Source organism: Heptranchias perlo, chromosome 16, assembly GCF_035084215.1.
Source record: "Heptranchias perlo isolate sHepPer1 chromosome 16, sHepPer1.hap1, whole genome shotgun sequence".
NCBI classification, from domain to species: Eukaryota; Metazoa; Chordata; class Chondrichthyes; order Hexanchiformes; family Hexanchidae; genus Heptranchias; species Heptranchias perlo.
Window position 1 is genome coordinate 51956058 of NC_090340.1, and position 18989 is coordinate 51975046.

Genomic DNA, 18989 nt, shown 5'->3' on the forward strand with positions numbered 1-18989 from the left:
AGCGCACAGTGGCTGCAGTGTGTACCATCCACAGGATGCACTGCAGCAACTCGCCAAGGCTTCTTCGACAGCACCTCCTAAACCCGTGACCTCTACCACTTAGAACGACAAGAGCAGCGGGTATTTGGGAACAACACCACCTGCACGTTACCCTCCACACCATCCCGACTTGGAAATATACCACCGTTCCTTCATCGTCGTTGGGTCAAAATCCTGGAACTCCCTTCCTAACAGCATTGTGGGGGAACCTTCACCACACGGACTGCAGCGGTTCAAGAACGCGGCTCACCACCACCTTCTCAAGGGCAATTAGGGATGGGCAATAAATGCCGGCCTTGCTAGCGACGCCCACATCCCATGAACGAATAAAAAAAAGTCCTTAAATCCTATGCCTGATCGAACTTTCCTAGATCTAAATTTTTCATACTGGTGAAAAAAGACCTCCATCAAGTCCCCCCCTTCATCCACCTCTTTTCCAGAGAATAAAGATCCATGATACTATTGTCTCATAATTAAGCCTTTCAAATTTAGGACTCAGCCTCACAGTCCTCCTCTGGACTCACTCCAATAATCCTATATCTTTTTTATAATATGGAGACCAAAACTGAACACAAAACGCCAGATAAGACCACACCGAGGCCAGATACAACGTCAACATCACTTTCTTAGAGTTCTACATCATATCCTCAGCTGTAAATCCCAACATTTTACTTGCTTTCTTCACCTACAAGCACAGATATTTATGTGTGCAATATCCTAGCATGAATAATGTTTTATATCGATCAATCTCATGTAAATTATGATTTTCTATTACCCTTAATTTTCAACATCCTAACAGATTTAAGGAGAGAAGGGTATTCTGCTGAAATGCAACAAAAGGGCATGCTTGAATACTCACTGGTGTGTGTTTGACTTCTTTTACACTTGACACTTCTGATTAGAGGCAACGTATGAGCAGGCATTTTGTTTAGGATCCCATCTTTAGTGAGACCATGAAGCTGCTTTTAAAATGATGTCATGAATTGAGTGTTGCCCACAGCTATTCCCATTCATGATGTCACTGAAAGGCAAGAGATATTCCTGCACAAGCTGTTGTCAGGCTGCCTTTGGGCAGTAGTTTAAAGGAGACGCAAAATAAAAGAGGACTATGACACACTGGTAAATGCACCAATGTGTCCTTTTCATATGTACTGCATTGCTCGACATTCATACCATATGAAGTAATAGACATGTTCATTGTCTAAAAGTTAACAACTGTCTTCCCTTTTGCTAAAGAATATTGTACAGTAAACAAATGCTCTCCTAGGAACCATACAGCAACCAGTGGTCAGGCCCCATCTGAAATACTGCATTCAGTTTTGGGCACCGAATCTCAGGAATTATATGTTGGCCTTAGAGGAGGTACCAAGCAGATTGATGAGAGTAATACCAGGATTTGAAGGGTTAAGTTATAAGGATAGATGGCATAAACTTGGCTTGTTTGCCATTCAGTTTAGAAAGTTGAGAGGCGATCTAATCAAGATCTTTAAAATGATAAAGGGATTTGATAGAGTAGATACAAAGTAATATTTCCTTGTCCAGAACAAGCAGCACAATCTTCAAATTATTGCTAGGTCATTTAGGACTGAAATCAGGAAGCAGTTTTTCACACAAAGGATAGTAGAAATCTGGAACTTGTTTTCCAAAAGGCTGTGGATGCTGGGTCAAATGAAATTTTAAACACTAAGATCGATGGATTTTTGTTTGGTAAGGGTTTCAAGGGATAGGGAGCAAAGGTGGGTAAATGGAGTTGAGGTACAGATCAGAGATGATCTAATTGAATGGCAGAACAGGCTCGAGGGGCTGAATGGCCCACTTCTGTTCCTATGAAACCAATAAACATAGAAACGCAGAAAACAGGAGCAAGAGTAGGCCATTCGGCCCTTCGGGCCTGCTCCGCCATTCAAAATGATCATGGCTGATCGTCTAACTCAGTACCCTGTTCCCGCTTTTTCCCCATATCCCTTGATGCCTTTAGCATTAAGAAATATATCTATCTCCTTCTTGAATATTTCTAATGACTTGGCCTCCACTGCCTTCTGTGGTAGAGAATTCCACAGGTTCACCACCCTCTGAGTGAAGAAATTTCTCCTCATCTCGGTTCCAAATGGCATACCTCGTATCCTGAGACTGTGGCCCCTGGTTCTGGACTCTCTAGCCATCGGGAACATGCTCCCTGCACCTAGTCTGTCTAGTCCTGTTAGAATTTTGTGTTTCGATGAGATCACCTTTCATTCTTCTAAACTCTAGTGAATATAGGCCTAGTCGACCCAATCTCTCCTCATGGTCAGTCCTGCGATCCCAGGAATCAGTCTGGTAAACCTACGTTGCACTCCCTTCATGGCAAGGATATCCTTCCTCAGATAAGGAGACCAAAACTGCATACAATACTCCAGATGTGGTCTCACCAAGGCTCTGTATAACTGCAGTAAGACATCCCTGCTCCTGTACTCAAATCCTCTTGCAATGAAGGCCAACATACTATTCGCCTTCCTAACTGCTTGCTGCACCTGAATGCTCGCTTTCAGTAACTGGTGTAAAAGGACACCCAGGTCTCGTTGCACCTCCCCTTTTCCCAATCTATCACCATTCAGATAATAATCTGTCTTTCTGTTTTTACAACCAAAGTGGATAACCTCTCATTTATCCACGTTATACTGCATCTGCCATGTTCTTGACCACTCACCCAACTTGTCTAAATCACATTGGAGCCTCTTTGCATCCTCCTCACAGCTCACATTCCACCCCAGCTTTATGTCGTCTGCAAACTTGGAAATGTTACATTTAGTTCCCTCATCCAAATCATTGATATATATTGTGAATAGCTGGGGCCCAAGCACTGATCCCTGTGGTACCCCACTAGTCACTGCTTGCCACCCGGAAAAAGACCCGTTTATTCCTACTCTCTGTTTCCTGTCTGTCAACCAATTCTCAATCCATGCCAGTATATTCCCCCCAATCCCATGTGCTTTAATTTTGCACACTAACCTCTTGTGTGGGACCTTATCAAAAGCCTTCTGAAAATCCAAATACACCACATCCACTGGTTCTCCCCTATCTATTCTACTAGTTACATCCTCAAAAAACTCCAGTAGATTTGTTAAGCATGATTTCCCTTTCATAAACCCATGCTGACTTTGTCCAATCCCGTTAATGCCCTCCAAGTGTTCTGTTATCACATCTTTTATAACAGACTCCAGCATTCTCCCCACTACTGATGTTAGGCTAACTGGTCTGTAATTCCCTGTTTTTTCTCTCCCCCCTTTTTTAAATAGTGGGGTTACATTTGCCACCCTCCAATCTGTAGGAACTGTTCTAGAGTCTATAGAATTTTGGAAGATGATCACCAATAAATAGTAGATTTTAGCTAACAAATCCAACAGTGCCTTTTTTTCCTTTGCTTTCAGATGTCATGCCTTACCAGGCATTATGTCACTGTATGTAACATCGTCTTAACCTGAAGCAAGTCTGTTTCATTTGTATTCTGGTTCCCTGACCTATTCTAAATCAAAAAAAAATCATTTTTATAACTATGATACAAACAGAATGAATTGAGAATTGGATAAATTTATCTGATCAGAAGACATGGTATAATAATTTACTCACAACTGTCACTTGTTGTTATGCAGTCAGATACGCCGATATTGGATTAATATTTTTTCCAACGGGGATATGGCACATTTCATCCATAAACACGTACATTCATAAATCAACCATAATTCAGTTATGCCTTTGTCACTGGAGCGCTGTCTGGATAACCTCATTTGAGGAGATTTAGAAGATAATCAAGACAACTCAATAACTGAGTGAAAAATTGGCCTCTGACTGGCGGTAGGTATGCAAGTCACTTGTGCGTTTTCTCAATAACCCTCTGAATACTACTGAGTGCCTTGTTTAAATCGCATTTACTAATTTTACAAGTTTACTCAAAAGTACTTTTTTAAATATTGAAACGGCTTTGCTTGGTGGTGATATCATCCTATAAAGCTATATTCGAAATAGTTAATTATTGTACTGCTATGTAGTTATATGGCAATCAACCCAATCAGTTTCATCTTTTTATTATTAAAAAGCCATCTTAAAAAAAATCATAAAAATTGACATAAGTAAGCACAGTTCCAATGCTGCTGTTATTGGGTACCCATATTGTTTTGTTGGTTATCACTAGAAACACCCCAAAAATACTTCGTTAACACCAGGAATAACATTTACATTTTGGAGGTGGGGAATAATGAGAAAGGGAGAATTAGGATATGGGGGGGTTGGGGGGGGGAGGGGAGGAGAGGAGAGAGAGAGACCTTGTTGTCTAGATGTATATATGGTAGAAGTTTATTAGATGTCAAAGACTGGACATGCCATAATCTGTTTATACTATAATATTTAAGATTATGTCTCAATTCAATGAAATGTCTCTTTTCCTTTGAACAAATGAAAATAAAATGCTTGAACTATATGAACTGAAGTTTTGTATCGTATTATCAAACAATTGCTTGGGGGAGGCAATGTGGAAAATGTAGTAATAGAATATTCAGCTTTAGATATCTCAGGCAGTTTTGCTTCCTCCATTGTCCTGCACATTTTCATTTTAATAGCACACCCCAAGTTTCTTTTAACCAGTCATAGGTGAATTTTCACACAAATATACACACAGGCAGTAATCCTTCACTGTAACACAACCACTGATAGCTACATAATATCCATGTGATTATAGAGAGAATGTACCATCAGATCTTATCACATGTTTATCCAATGGGAGGGATAACAGACAAGTAATTATGATACAAAAACTTTGTGACATCAAGTCCACTCATTGATACACTATAGACATAATTTGATAAATATACCTAATTTGTATGGGCTAAAGTGGACATGACTCTTGGGTGTGTTGACACACTTTACCAAGAGTGCTTCATTTATTGAGATAACAGGTTCCGTCAAAGTCTTCAAATGTTAATATTTAAAAGAAGAGCCACAGTGAATTATTATAATTATTTCCACAAGTGAGGCTGGCCAGAAAAAGCCAGCAATAAAGCTGATGGCCATTACTGCAGATGAATCATGGCAAGTATTGCAAGTGGAGAAATGATGCCAAATATATTACATCATAAGTATGAAGATGCGAAAATTATCTCCAGTTTCGAGACCACAAGCGCAGTATAACCATTGCTGTCACTAGACTGTATAAATGAGCTTATAGCAATATGCTACAGTAAAAAAAACACATTACTTTTAAGCGGATGTGCTTTAATGTTGTGTAACATACTTGTGTGATACTCTGAATTCATCAGCTCAAATTACTCCCACTACTACTGCCATCATTGACTGACTTGCTATTTACCCTCATGTTATACAGCTCCAAATAATCCCTGGAGACACAACTGAACTCTAAAAGGCCAAATTTTATAATTGTACTGCTGGGTGTTATCACTGTTCAAGCATCCAAAATTATGCTGTAATGGGACTGTAATTTAATAGAGCAATTCAAGTGTCAAGTCATGAGTGGTTCATAAATGCCATCTACATAGAATTACATAGAAATTACAACACAAAAATAGGCATTCGGTCCAACCAGTCTGTGGTGTTTATCCTCCACATGAGCAGTAATCCTAATCCCATGTGCTCACTCTGTTCAGATATCCTTTTATTTCCTTTTCCTTCAACCATCTATCTCATCATTTCTTCAATGTTGACATGGTTACTGCTTCAATCGATAACTCCAGTGGTGCATTTCACAGCCTCACAACCCTGTGTATTACAGCTTCTCCTGCTCTCTGTCGTATAATATGTAATCTTACAACTATGTCCCTTCACGCCAAACCCCTCAAGCACTGAACACATTGGGGTCGATTTTGCAATGGTGGCAGGTTGGCAGCGGGGGTGGGGGGGGGGGGGTGGGTGGGTGAAGGTGCGCATGACAAACCCTCATGAACAAAATTTACCGTTTCCGACACGATCGCATGGTGATTGCTGATTAACGTCCTCTCCGGGTTTCTTGCCCGGCAGTCAGCCGGGGTGGGAGGGGGGGGGAAAGAGAGAAGATCAGGGAGGAGGAGAGGGGAAGATCGGCCGGGGTTGGGGGGAGGGAAAGAGGGGAAGATCGGGGGGTGGGGGGGGGTGGAGAGAAGAGGGGGACACTGGAGAGGGAGACATAGGACATCAGAGCAGGTTGGAAAGGTAGGTTCATTTTGTGTTTTAACTTCCTTCTACGGTTTTTTATTTAATTTATGTTGTTTCTATTTCCCTGATCTGGCAACCAGATGTGAATCAGAAGCGGTGGGCAAGCCACCCAGGTAAGTTAAAAATCGTTACAATCACTTAATCTGTCACAGGTAAAGTGCCTTAAGTACCTCAATGAGGTACATTTGGCTGCGGGACTTCCAGATTCAGGTCGCCTGCGCGCACACAGGTGGGTCCCTGGGAAACTCGGAAGTCGGCGGGTTGGAGCCGGCTTCTGAACCCGAACGGGATTTCCACAATTTTTGGAGCCTCCCCGCCCTCAATGCACCCACAATTTCCACCTAAAATTGAGCCCATTCTGTTTCTATCTACTGCGTCCCATCCCTTCATTACTTTAAATGCCACTACCAAATCACCCCGTAATCTCCTCTGTTTTAATGTAAACAGCCCAATTTTTTCTAGTTTTTCCTCATATTTGTATTTTCTCATACCAGGCAGCATCCTAGTGAATCTGTGCTAAATCCTCTACATTCGTATAGTGTGGAGCCCAAAACTGCAGAGTGCTCCAACTATGTCTTACTAAGATTTTAAGATTTTATAAAGATTCACCATTACATCTCAATTTTTCTATTCCAAACCTCTTGCCATAAAGCCCAGTATTCCATTAGCTTTTTTTAATGGCCTTATCCATTTGAGATGCTGCTTTTAATGTCTTGTGAATCTGAACCCCCAGATCCCTTAGCCCCCATCCATATATAATTATTACTTTTTTAACCACACCTCACAATTACCGACATCGAATTCAACCTGCCACTTTTTTGTCCATTCCACCATCTTATCAATGTCCTCTTGCAGCTCCCTTTGGTCTCCAAAATTTTATATTTTGCCTCCTATTTTAGTATCATCTGCAAATTTGGACACCACTCTCTCTAGCCCTGTATCAAAATCATTGATGTACACATTGAACAGAAGAGGTCCCAGAACAGAACTGTGTGGTACACCACTATCCACTTCCAACAACTCTGAAAAAAATGTCCTTAGCGCCTACTCTCTCTTTCCTCCCCCTAACCAGTTTTTAATCCAATTTGCTACTCTTCCCCTATCTCCATATCCCTTAATCTTTTCCAATAATCTCCTGTATGGTACCTTGTCAAATGCTTTCTGAAAATCCACGTAAGTACACCCCATTCTCCATATCGATCACCTCCTCAAAGAACTCCATCAGGTTTGTTAAGTATGATCTTCTTTTCTGAAAGCTGTGCTGGCTGCTTGTAATTATTTCCTACCTTCATCTCAATATGTAGTAATTTTATCTTCCATATGCACAGCATCACACATCAATAAAACTGAGCTATCAAACCGTGGGCATTTGTACCAGAAAAAACACAAAACTCTAAAACTTCACATGAACTCCACTGTGCAGATTGTAAAAAATAAAAGCAATGGCTATCCAGCAGCGAGTTCACAGCTCTGATATCATCTCAAGGTTCAGATAGCAGCTATTAATTCAAGCCGCAAATATATGATTTTTGATGTCATTGGGACTCCAGTAAGATTACTACCTCGTATTCACTCCCACGTACCCATTATTCTACTAGCTGACTTACAGCTTGATCTTATTTTCTAGGTAGTGTGTGGTACAGACATAATGGGCTCTTTAACATGTCTACAACTTTAGTAAACACTGAGTAGGTAACCAAATTAGATAGTGATTTTCCAATTGACAACCAACATAAATGTTAAATTTTTTTTGGAAACAAGTACCATCATACAGAAGTGCTTTTTAAAAACATTTGTGGAAGAATTTTGTGCTCTTCAAAGTGCAGGATGGAAGTGCAAAGGAATAGAAGAATTAGGCGTCAGCCTTAGCTCAGTAATAACACTCTTATCTCTGAGTCAGAAGGTCATGTGTTCAAGCCCCACTCCAGGACTTGACCACATAATCTCAGCTGGCACTCCAGTGCAGCACTAAAAACAGTTTATCTCATTGTTGTTTGTGGGAACTTGCTGTGCACAAATTGGCTGCCATATTTTCTTACATTGCAGCAGTAACAATGCTTCAAAAGTACTTAATAGGATGTCCCAAAGTGCTTCACAGCCAGAGATGAAAAACGCAATATAAATGCAAGTTCTTATCTTTATCTTAGAACATCGTCCACATTTTGGAGATCACGGGCGGGGGCGGCGGTCGTTGGATCACGGGGAATAGGGCGACCATGGCAGGTTTGCTTTGTTTTTTGTGGGGGGGGGGGGGGAATCCAGGGGAAGCACTCCTGCTCCTTTTGACCCACAAGCACTGCTATAAAAAGCACTTACCTGCCCTGTTAAACCTAAAACTCTGCTAAAATCTGAGGCATGCTTCCTCATTAACATATTTAAATTACTAACCCGCCTCTCCAGAACAGGTCCATCGACCGCCGCCCCCCCCCCCCCCAAAACCCGCCCCGGTTAAACTGGAAGTAGGCGCGCTCACGAAGGGTTGGGGTCGGGTTTTAGATTTTTAAGAATTTAACCCCTGCTAGGTGGTGAAAATTCCCTCCAATGTGTCTGGTGAAAGCAACTTTGTTATAAGTATTTTTCTGTCTATACAGGAACTGAACACCAACAATATACAGTAAATGTAACGAAAATATAGTTTTTGTTAACCAAGTAGCTGGGCGGGTGGAGGCTTGATAGTGAGTATGTCCTTTAATTGTTTTTTTGGGGTCTTCCATTAGTTCAGTTGATTCCACTCTGCTGTCAAATTTTAAACGAGTGAAATCATCGTCGCTGGGTCAAAATCCTGGAACTCCCTACCGAACAGCACTGTGGGAGAACCTTCACTGCATGGACTGCAGCGGTTCACCACCACCTTCTCAAGGGCAATTAGGGATGGGCAATAAATGCTGACCTTGCCAGCGATGCCCACATCCCATGAACGAATAAAAAAGATATTCTTGTGATTTACAGTTTCTTAAATCTGCATGTCACTTACTACAGATAGCTGGCTATTACTTCAATGAATCCACAAAAGGAAAGGACTTACATTTATTTAGCACCTAACATGATCTCAAGACATTTCAGGGCGCTTTACAGTAAATGAAGTACTTTTGAAATGTAGTCACTGTGGTGATGTAGGGAAACGTGCAGCCAATTTGCGCACAGCAAGGCCCCACTAACATCAATGAGACACTTGACCAGATAATCTGTTTTAGTGATGTTGGTTGGGGGGTAAATATTGGCTAAGACACCAGGAAAACTCCCCCTGCTCTTCTTTTAATAGTGACATGAGATCTTTTAAGTCTGCCTGAGAGGTTAGATGGGGCCTTGGTTCAACTTCTCATCTGAAAGATGGCACCTCCGACAGTGCAGCACTCACTGAAAACTGCACTGTGGTGTTTGCCTGGATTATGTGCTCAAGTCTCTGGAGTGGAACTTGAACCCACAGTCTTCTGATTCAGAGGCAGGAGTGCTACCACTGAACCAATGCATGGTAGGCAAGATATATAATCCTATGTTCACATTAGGAAATTCACATGGGATTTTTTTTTTATTCGTTCATGGGATGTGGGCGTCTTGAGAAGGTGGTGGTGAGCCGCCTTCTTGAACCGCTGCAGTCCGTGTGGTGACGGTTCTCCCACAGTGCTGTTATACATGACATAAACCTTCACATGTAGCTCTTCAGTCTGACCAGAAACCAAAATTCAAAGAATTACTGAACACAGAAGAGCCTTTGCTTTAAACTCTTCATTCTTTTGAAAATAGAATTGTCAATCACGATTAAAACAAAAGTACAGATTCTCATAATATTAAATCATAATGGGCCAGAAATTGTTTTTAAAAGAATGGTGAGCTCAACAGCATTCACCGTGGTTAGTGGCCAAATGAAAGAGCAAGTTCCGGCGTTCACACATGCACAAATGCGAATATCCGAAACTTGCTCTTCCTGGTTCACCGGCGATCTGTCAGCTTTGCCTTAAAGGGATATCGCTGGCTGCAATCAACGGACCAACACCAACTTGCTCTTCTGCCCAGCTAGAAAGTAACTAACATCGCCACAAAACAGGTACACTTAAAAATACCAGGTCTAAACTAAGTTTTAACAGTAAGTCTTAATGGCTGCCAAACAACTAAAAATTAACTTTTAAAAACATGGAATCTCATTACTACTTATTTTAATAGTTTTTGGTCACTAAATATTTTTTAAAATTAAAATGTTTTAAAAAAAAGTTGTTTTTACTTTTTCCTTCTGTCTCTTTTATTTAATTTAATTATTTCTTACCCTTTCTTTTTTTCACTGACTATAACTGTTTTTACAAATGATTTGAGTGTTGTACCTTTCACTTCCTGGATTTTACGTTCCAGCTTGCAGTAACTGTTTGCAGCTTGTCAAAAATGCTGCAATCTGATTGTTCGAGGGAAGAGAGTTATCCCCTCACTTCTCCCACAGGTCCTAGCTTTACTGGACCAAACGGTGGGCTCTTCTCCGCTTCCTATTAGAGGAAATGCCTAAATAAATAAGTTAGTGGGTTAGTACAAATCTACGGAGTGGCGAGCATCATTGGTTCGGCACTCGGAGCAATTTACGGGCCAGTATCATGAGGACTCTATGGAATGTTAACAAGAAGGTAAGAAGACATTCTATGAAATGACTGCTAGATTAGCACTTCAATGTCTGCAGCTACAGTCGCTTGATTTGGAATAGATCTCAAGCTGCTTTCATGCACATCAGCCAACCTTTATTGACATAAAAGAATGGAAACAGATTGGCAAAATTCCTGTAGACCAGTTATAATTTGGCAATGAATGACGGGAACAATTTGCAAAGTATATCCCTTTAAAACAGACACAACAAAGGATCTGGTACTTACTGTGAGTGCTTTTTTTAAAAAAAACTTAAGTAAAAGAATCTAATTCACAAGAATAAAGGAAAACAACTCTCTCTTTGAAGTGTACAAAGCCAGCGTGCTGAATGCTGCTGGTGATTACATTAAATATAACACCTGCAAAAAATTACAATTTATGAAACATAATCGTATTTCCTTTGTTCCCTCCTCCTTTCTTGCTCGGCTACCACCACTCCTTGGCTGTAAAGTTCTAAAGCGAAGAAACTACCACTCACAGTGCCACATTAAAGGTCACAGCAGAAATAGGATTTTAACAGTGGCTTGTTAACAATGGATAAAATTAAAAACAAAGAAACTAGATTCAAAACATTATAATTTTTGGCCTAGAAATTGCTCTGAGCGGTGAACCAACAGTGCTCGCCGCTCCATAGATTTATACTAACCCACTAACTTACTGGGTGTACTTCTTCTAGTAGGAAGCGGAGAAGAGTCCGGCGTTTGCTCCAGCGAAGCTAGGACCCATGGGAGAAGCGAGAGGATCACTCTCTCCCCTCGATCAATCAGGCTGCAGCATTTTTGACAAGATGCAAACGGTTTCTGCAAGCTGGAACATAAAATCCAGGAAGTGAAAGGTACAACAAAAAATCATTTGTAAAAATAGTTATAGACAGCGAAAAAGAGAGGGGAAGAAATAATTAAATTAAATAAAAGAGACAGAAAGAGAAAGTTCTTAAAAAAAAACTTTTAAAACATTTTTAATGACCAAAAACTATTAAAATGAATAATGAGACTCCACATTTTTAAAGTTAATTTTACAAGTTAAAAACTTAGTTTAACCTAGTATTTTTAAGCATACCTGTATTGTGGTGATATTATTTACTTTCCAGCTGGGCGGATGATCAAGTTGGCGCTGGTCCATTGTTTCCACTGATTCCAGCTGGCGATATCCCTTTAATTCGAAGCTGTCATATCGCCGGCAAACCAGGAGGAACAAGTTCGTATTTCCGTCTTTCACTGTGTGAACGCTGGAACTTGCCCCTCGTTGAGCTCACCGTTCCTTTCTTAAGTAATTTCTGGACCATTATGCCACCATTTTCCAAATGTTCCAGAAGCATGGCCCTCAATTTCCTCAGCTTTTAAGTCATAGTGGAGGTATTATCAGGGAGGCACTCGTTCATGCTGGGTCTCCACCCTGTTCTTTAAGTGTCGGCATTTCCTGACGTGAGGGGAGGGAGCACAGGTGGTTCTTATGTCCACCTCTCCCTTTGCAAATGACACCAGACAAGGAGACAGCACTGACGGGATGATGCAATCCGGCAGAATTCCCACCAAACCTGCCTCTGGTGCTCTGAGTATACTGTCCACCCGTGTGAAGCAGGCGTACGGTACTCAAGGCTGACAGAAGTAGGGCCCAAAGTGCGAATGGCCAGTTTCCTTCCAGGAGCCGATTGCAGTGACCAGCTGCTGTGAGGAAAGTCGTCTTCCTGGAAAAGGGCATATTCTTTCCAAATACATTCTCCTTTGGCTGGACTCGGTCCCAATGGCTGGCCGATGCAACTATTTTCTCCCCTGCGCTCTTCAGCTTTATGTTAATTGCCTGACCCAGGGAATTCCAATGGAGTCAGGTGCATAAGTGGCCAGCACAAGGGAAGTCTATCTCCACTAATGTTATTGCAGATATTCAGGGTCCGTATTTTAAAAAAATATATATATCTGGAAGACAGCAGGTGAAAGTGCGCAGGGCAAAGCAGCACGAACATGTAAAATTTGATTTACTATTATTGTGAGCTTTGCATCACTGCCCCTTTAGTATTTTATTATGCATAACTTTAAGCAGCATGCAGAATTTGATCTAGTATTTTCATTAATATATATAAAATTAACATAACTATGATATAATATACAATCTACTCAAAAGAATAAAAAACATTAGATTTGTACAAGTGATCAAGAGATAAGTTAGATTCATTTGCCTTGATCCAACTCTGTCTATGTCAATCTTTGGAGATCACAGTATTATACCGGTTCTGGAAATGATACACATTATGTATTACATTCATGTAATTATTTAAACTGAGGATACAAGAGGGATAATCATGATATAACAGATTGATCATACTGATCACATCACAGAAGGTTTGCTGTTGGCAAACTACTTTATATCTTACCATATTGTCTATTTACATTCTTTGAGCTGTACATATAAATTTCAAAGCAAATTTATATTTTATCATTTTTACTGGATCATAATTAGCACCAACCCTAGCTGTCCCTGGTAAGTAATTATAGCACAATCATTAGTTTACTTCTTTGAATGTCACCACATATCAAGGAGATGGAGCCGACTGACATCTAATGCCCACCTTGACAGCCACTGAAGGCAAAGAGGAAAATCAAATGCAAAATAAAATCCCTGCATGAAGCTGAAATTATAAACTCTAGCATAACAGAACAGAAAGTGTGACTCTATAACAGATCTATGTTAGGGAGCAATAATTTACAGAACACAAATGACTGAGTGGCACCAGCTGAATAATTCATGAATATTATAGGTGGGCACAATTATATCAGCGATGGCACTAGAATTTATTTTGTGTAAACTAATGATCCCTCAAATGTTTTGTACTTGTATAATAGGGATGATTCATTTTGTTACAATTTAATTTTTATTTTGTCAACTTCAATCACCTTACCGATGTGGATTTACTGAGATACTAGACAGCGACACTGCAGGCATGTCAAGTGGCTGTAATTGAGTGAAAGAAAATAAGAAAACTTAGTTAAATTTTGAAACAACATACATTAAAGGGCACATGTGAGCGTGGATGATCTCCAAAAATATTTAAACCATTCTTGTTCAACAGCTATTTAAAAAATAATAACTTGTCCACCGCAAACATTTGCCATAAGGCTGTCATATTAGCTTGAAGTTGATATGAAGGTTAGAAATCTCCTCAGCTTCTCTCTTGTGGTTTAAAAAAATCATCTGAGCTCTTTAGTTAGATCACTGCCTCATAACCACGTCCAACATTCATTGCTTACTTGCTTTTCTAATATATGCATGCGACTTTGTCATCAGACCAGTAACAACATTATGCCTTGCCTTTACGTCAAGCACTTCAACATACCAACAAATAGAAAAATACCCAAGAATCAAAATGGGCAGCAGAAATAGATTTCAGTAACTCAGGTTTGCCACATCTGCTTTAATGAGTCTACCACTGCCAGAATCCAGCAGGAGCCTGTTAAACTGTATTGAGAACCACCCTTCCCAACCTTTTTGCTGCAGGCAAGTGAATGTTCTTACACTGCAGAATCAGCAAAGAAAGCTGCAACACATTTATATATGCCTCTACAGATACACAAGGCAGTAATAACTAACAAGTTAAAGAGAGTTCCTCCTAAGAGAGAAATCTTAAACATTCAAGCGAGACAATAAGTCTTTAAATATATCATTTCGAGCATTGCAATGCTGTTCCACTATCAGCACTAGCTCTCCTTTGCATTAATGTACATTGTATACTGTTGACGCTAAATCACAGATTATACACATGTTTTCTAATGTTCACTGAATAAAGGTGCTTTGCCTATTATCTATAATGCAGCAGATACACTGTAAAGCTGCAATATCTTATACTAGCTTTCTAACTTATTTTTAAAACAGCATTTTCTACTTGTCTAGACTTTGGAAATAAAAACTCAATTGGTAACTACATTAAAATAGTTGTATCCTTTGAGTAAGGAAGACCACATAACCAATGAGTGGCAAAGTTAGAACCAAGGAATGAAACAATATCTGAGGGATGACAGAGTGAGCTAGAAGAGTGTTCTCATTTCTACATGGTTTCTTAAAGAAAGTCTTCTGAATAACTGAGATAAAACTGGCATTCAAAGATTACCAATGAAGTAGCTCACTATACTAAAAGTTAAAAAAGTAAACAAACATAGCTATATTAAATCATATAATAATTACACTTCCTGTAAGTCTCACACTTACTTCCTGTCATACTTCAGCCATCCCACTTCATCATATCATCTGATTTGCCAAAAACATGCAACTGAGATCTGTGTAGTGAGTCTCTATCAAGCTGTTTTGTCACAATAAAAGTTAATAAAGGAGGGTGTAGGAGTACTTTCAACTGAAAATACTCCCCTGAAACATCTATATTACTTTCCTTTAAAGCTTTTGATCCATTATAAATAGTATATTCAAAGAAGTCTTTTTAACAGCAATTTTATTTTCATTGCAGGCAAATTACAGCAAACTCATAGATATGTCACCAGGGAGAGGTTTTTTTTTAATATATATATAAAAACATTGATCTCTATTCACAATAATAGTATTTAAAAATATATTGTGCAAAGTGCTTAAAGTTAGAATTACAGAATGCTGCAACACAGAAACAGGCCATTTTGCCCAACAAGGCTCTGCTAGTGTTTTTCTTCATGAGTGACATAGTCTAATCTAATTATCTTGCTTGTTCCCCTTACACTTTAATATTCCTCTTTTTCAAGCAACTCTCCAATTCCCATGCATTTATAGACTCTGCTTCAACAATGATGTGTGGCACAGAATTGCACATTTTAAACCAACCTCCGTGTAAAGATATTTTTCCTAACCTCTCCCTTAATTCTTTTTATGATTATCTTAAATGTGTGCCCTCTCACTTATGGGAAGTTTGATGGCAAACTTCACATCCATACATCCCAGTATGTATTTTTTGTCACTCTGATCAGCCAGTCTGGTTTATTATTCTTCCCCACACAAAAGAATATTTGCCACTGTGTTCAAGCAACATCAACATCACAGAATCTTACAGCACATTTGGCCCACTGTGCCTGTGCTGGTGGCAAATTTTTCCTTTTCAAGAACTTCAAACTACTTTGTTTTTAAACTGACAATCCTAGGTGAATGACCAAGCCCCATAATGCAAGTAGGATATTTCTATGGTTCAGAAGAGTAGCAGAGAAGGTGAGGTAAATGAAGATGTCGTCCAGTTAAATCAAGAGGGAAATGAGGTGTTCCACAATCTTGAGATCCTAGTCAAGACTGAGAAGATGATGGCATATGTAACAAGTCAATTTCAATACAGTGAGATTATAGGTATACAAACAATGTTATATTCAAATTCTGAATGATAAACATCCACTGCAATACTGCAGGAAACAGGGCTCAAAGTCAAGGCCACAGAACCAATAGCCAAGAGTTCTGGGAGCTGACAGAAGTCATTTCCTGTGTGTGCAGCAAATGTCACTATTCAAATCTATTCACTGGTTCAATCGTCTCTGACCAATGTTAATTTTCAAGCCAATGTATTTAGGCTTCATCCCCTTTTGGCCTATCACCTGAAATACAATATCCCTTTAAAGTGTCATCTATGGTGTGCAGGGTAGCAGGCCAACAAGGCATGTCTACTGGTGCTAAATGCTTAATATTGAATTACTTTTACTTTGCCAGATAAAATGCAAACGGTTAGCATTACTAATGACTGACAGTTTAACAATGCTCACTCTTACTGTAAATCCATTGAGTTGCAGCGTTGTAGATTCTTACTGTATGTGGTCGATTATAACAACAAATTACACAGGTTTATGCTAGAATGTAATCAAATTGCTGATTTCTAATTTAGATTTACATCAATAATGTTCAGATTAAATTTGTTTGGTTTCATTTATAACGTCTGATATACATTGTGAAAATAGGCAAATACTCGAAATATACACTACATACACATGGATCACTATTTTTGCAAATGCTTCTTTTCAAAATTACGTTTTTTCCTCTTCACTTATCTGCTCTTTCATCAATGTAAACACCTGAAAAGATTGCAATCTGTTGTTGAATTTAAAGGTGTAGTCAGTTCTTCCCCGACCATTTGTCAATTTTGAGTTAACCGCAGCTCCAGTATTTGAGATGAAGCAACCAACGGTTTATAAAAAGGGGGAAAATACAAGTAAAGTGGATTACTATAAGGTTAGGAGACATCCTAAGAGATTTTTTTTAAAAATTATAATATCAACACGGGGAAGACTTTGTTTAGTTCCATTGTAGGTTTTAAGCTCATTAATAGAGGTTTATAGAACGGGAATAATGCAACTTTCATTTTTTTTTTGACAGGACAGTGGCCTATGCCCGGCTAAGATTCAGTCAGGCCGGACAGGGTAATGCAGAGAGCAGAGAATGGCAATTAAAACATGTTTCTTTTTTTTAAAAAAAAACACACAAAACGTTATACATACCCATTAGTTTTAGATGAGGGGGCAGCAGAGGAGACGAGATGGAAATTAAGTTAAAAGAAATGCAGCGTCTTTCGGCGAGAGTTTCCCATTTTTTCATGCGAGGAAACTCCGCTCCACCACAGCGGCCAAACCCGAACACACACACACCGGAGCACCGCACTTCCGCAACCACTTCGGCAACATTCGGCTGCACTCGAGGAGAGACCCCAGAGGCACTCGTGCGGACTCGGAAAGATTCGGCTAGACTCGGGGGAAGGACTGGAAGGGCGCGCGCAGACGCGCGCGGGGCGGGGCGGGGGGGAGAAAATCGGTTGGACTCAAAACACACCGGGCGCGACCGGCTTCGACACTGGGACCGTCGAGGCGGGATTCCTGTCAGGCGGAAACGTTTAGTTATGCGGCTTGAGCTTTCTTTTTGCGGTGTTTTTGGTAAATTGCAGCAAATTTGAAGGCGGGATTGAAAGTGAAACAAAAGGCAGATGGGATTTCGGTTTACACACAAAGATACCCTTGGACATAACAGCAAGGAATTGATGTTGAATTTGAACAGACAGTTGTAGGAGGGCGTGCCGTTCTGGGCACCCTATGTACGAGAAGAGTGATGCAGCCATGGAAAGGGAACAGCAAACGTTTTATAAGAACCTTGCAGGGAATGAGAGGCTATAGGTAGAAATAGATCAGAGTACATCAGTTTGGTTCAGTTGCTAATATGTTTGCTACTGATTCATAAGAACACAGGAGCAGGAGTAGGCCATAAGGCCCCTCGAGCCCGCTCTGCCATTCAATCAGATCATGGCTGATCCAAAGCAAAATGCTGCAGATGCTGGAAATCTAAAATAAAAACAGAAAATGCAGGAGAAGCTCAGCAAGTATCTGTGGAGAAAGAAAGAGTTAACGTTTCAGGTCAAAGACTTTTTGTCAGAACTGGAAGATGTTAAAGTTTTTAAGGGGAGGAAAGAACAAAAGGGAAGGTCCGTGGTAGAGTCCGTGGCAGGAGTGATTAAATGATGAAAGGGATGATGGTGCAAGGCAAGGATCGTGGTAATGGGACAGGTTAAGAAACAAAAGATTGGTCAGGAGTAGGCAACAGCAGAACCATTACCAGCACTAACTGACCGAAAAAAATGGGAGCAGTAATTATTAAACTGTAGTTATTGAAATCAGTGTTGAGTCCGGAAGGTTGTAAAGTGCCGAAATGAAAGATGAGGTGCTGTTCCTCAAGTTTCCGTTGAGCTTCATTGGAACAGTGTAAGAGGTCGAGGTCAGAGTGGGAGTGGGTTGGGGAATTAAAATAATAAGCGACCGGCAGGTCAGGGTCAGACTTGCGGACAGAGTGGAGGTGTTCAGCAAAGCGATCACCCAATCTGCGTTTGGTCTCCCCAGTGTAGAGGAGACCTCGTTGTGAGTAGCGAATACAGTATATTAAATTGAAAGAAGTACAAATAAACCGCTGTTTCACCTGGAAGGAGTGTTTGGGGCCCTGGACGGTGGGAAGGGAGGAGGTGAAGGGGCAGTTGTTGCTTCTCCTGCATATGCACAGGGAGGAAAGCGTGTGTTGGGGGAGAGGGAAGAGTGGACCAGGGTGTTGCGGAGGGAGCGGTCCCTTCGGAATGCTGAGAGGGGAGAGGAGGGGAAAATGTGATTGGTGGTGGATCGCGCTGGAGGTGGTGGAATGGCGGAGGATGATACGTTGAATGTGGAGGCTGG

At 40.4% G+C, this 18989-nt stretch overlaps 1 protein-coding gene across 4 annotated transcripts in view; it reads right to left on the reverse strand.

Moving 5' to 3' along the window:
* The window catches only part of zdhhc7 (zinc finger DHHC-type palmitoyltransferase 7), a 68754-nt gene extending 51331 nt beyond the window's left edge, over positions 1–17423 (reverse strand). For 2 of the 4 annotated variants that reach the window (XM_067998123.1, XM_067998121.1), the window contains exons 1-2: positions 17283–17423; positions 13736–13788 (exon numbers count right to left, since the gene is read on the reverse strand). The gene's annotated coding sequence lies outside the window, so the exon portion shown is untranslated. The remainder of the gene's footprint in view (positions 1–13735; positions 13789–17282) is intronic. The other 2 variants (XM_067998122.1, XM_067998120.1) reach the window with 1 other exon arrangement.
* Positions 17424–18989: the final 1566 nt, after the last annotated feature.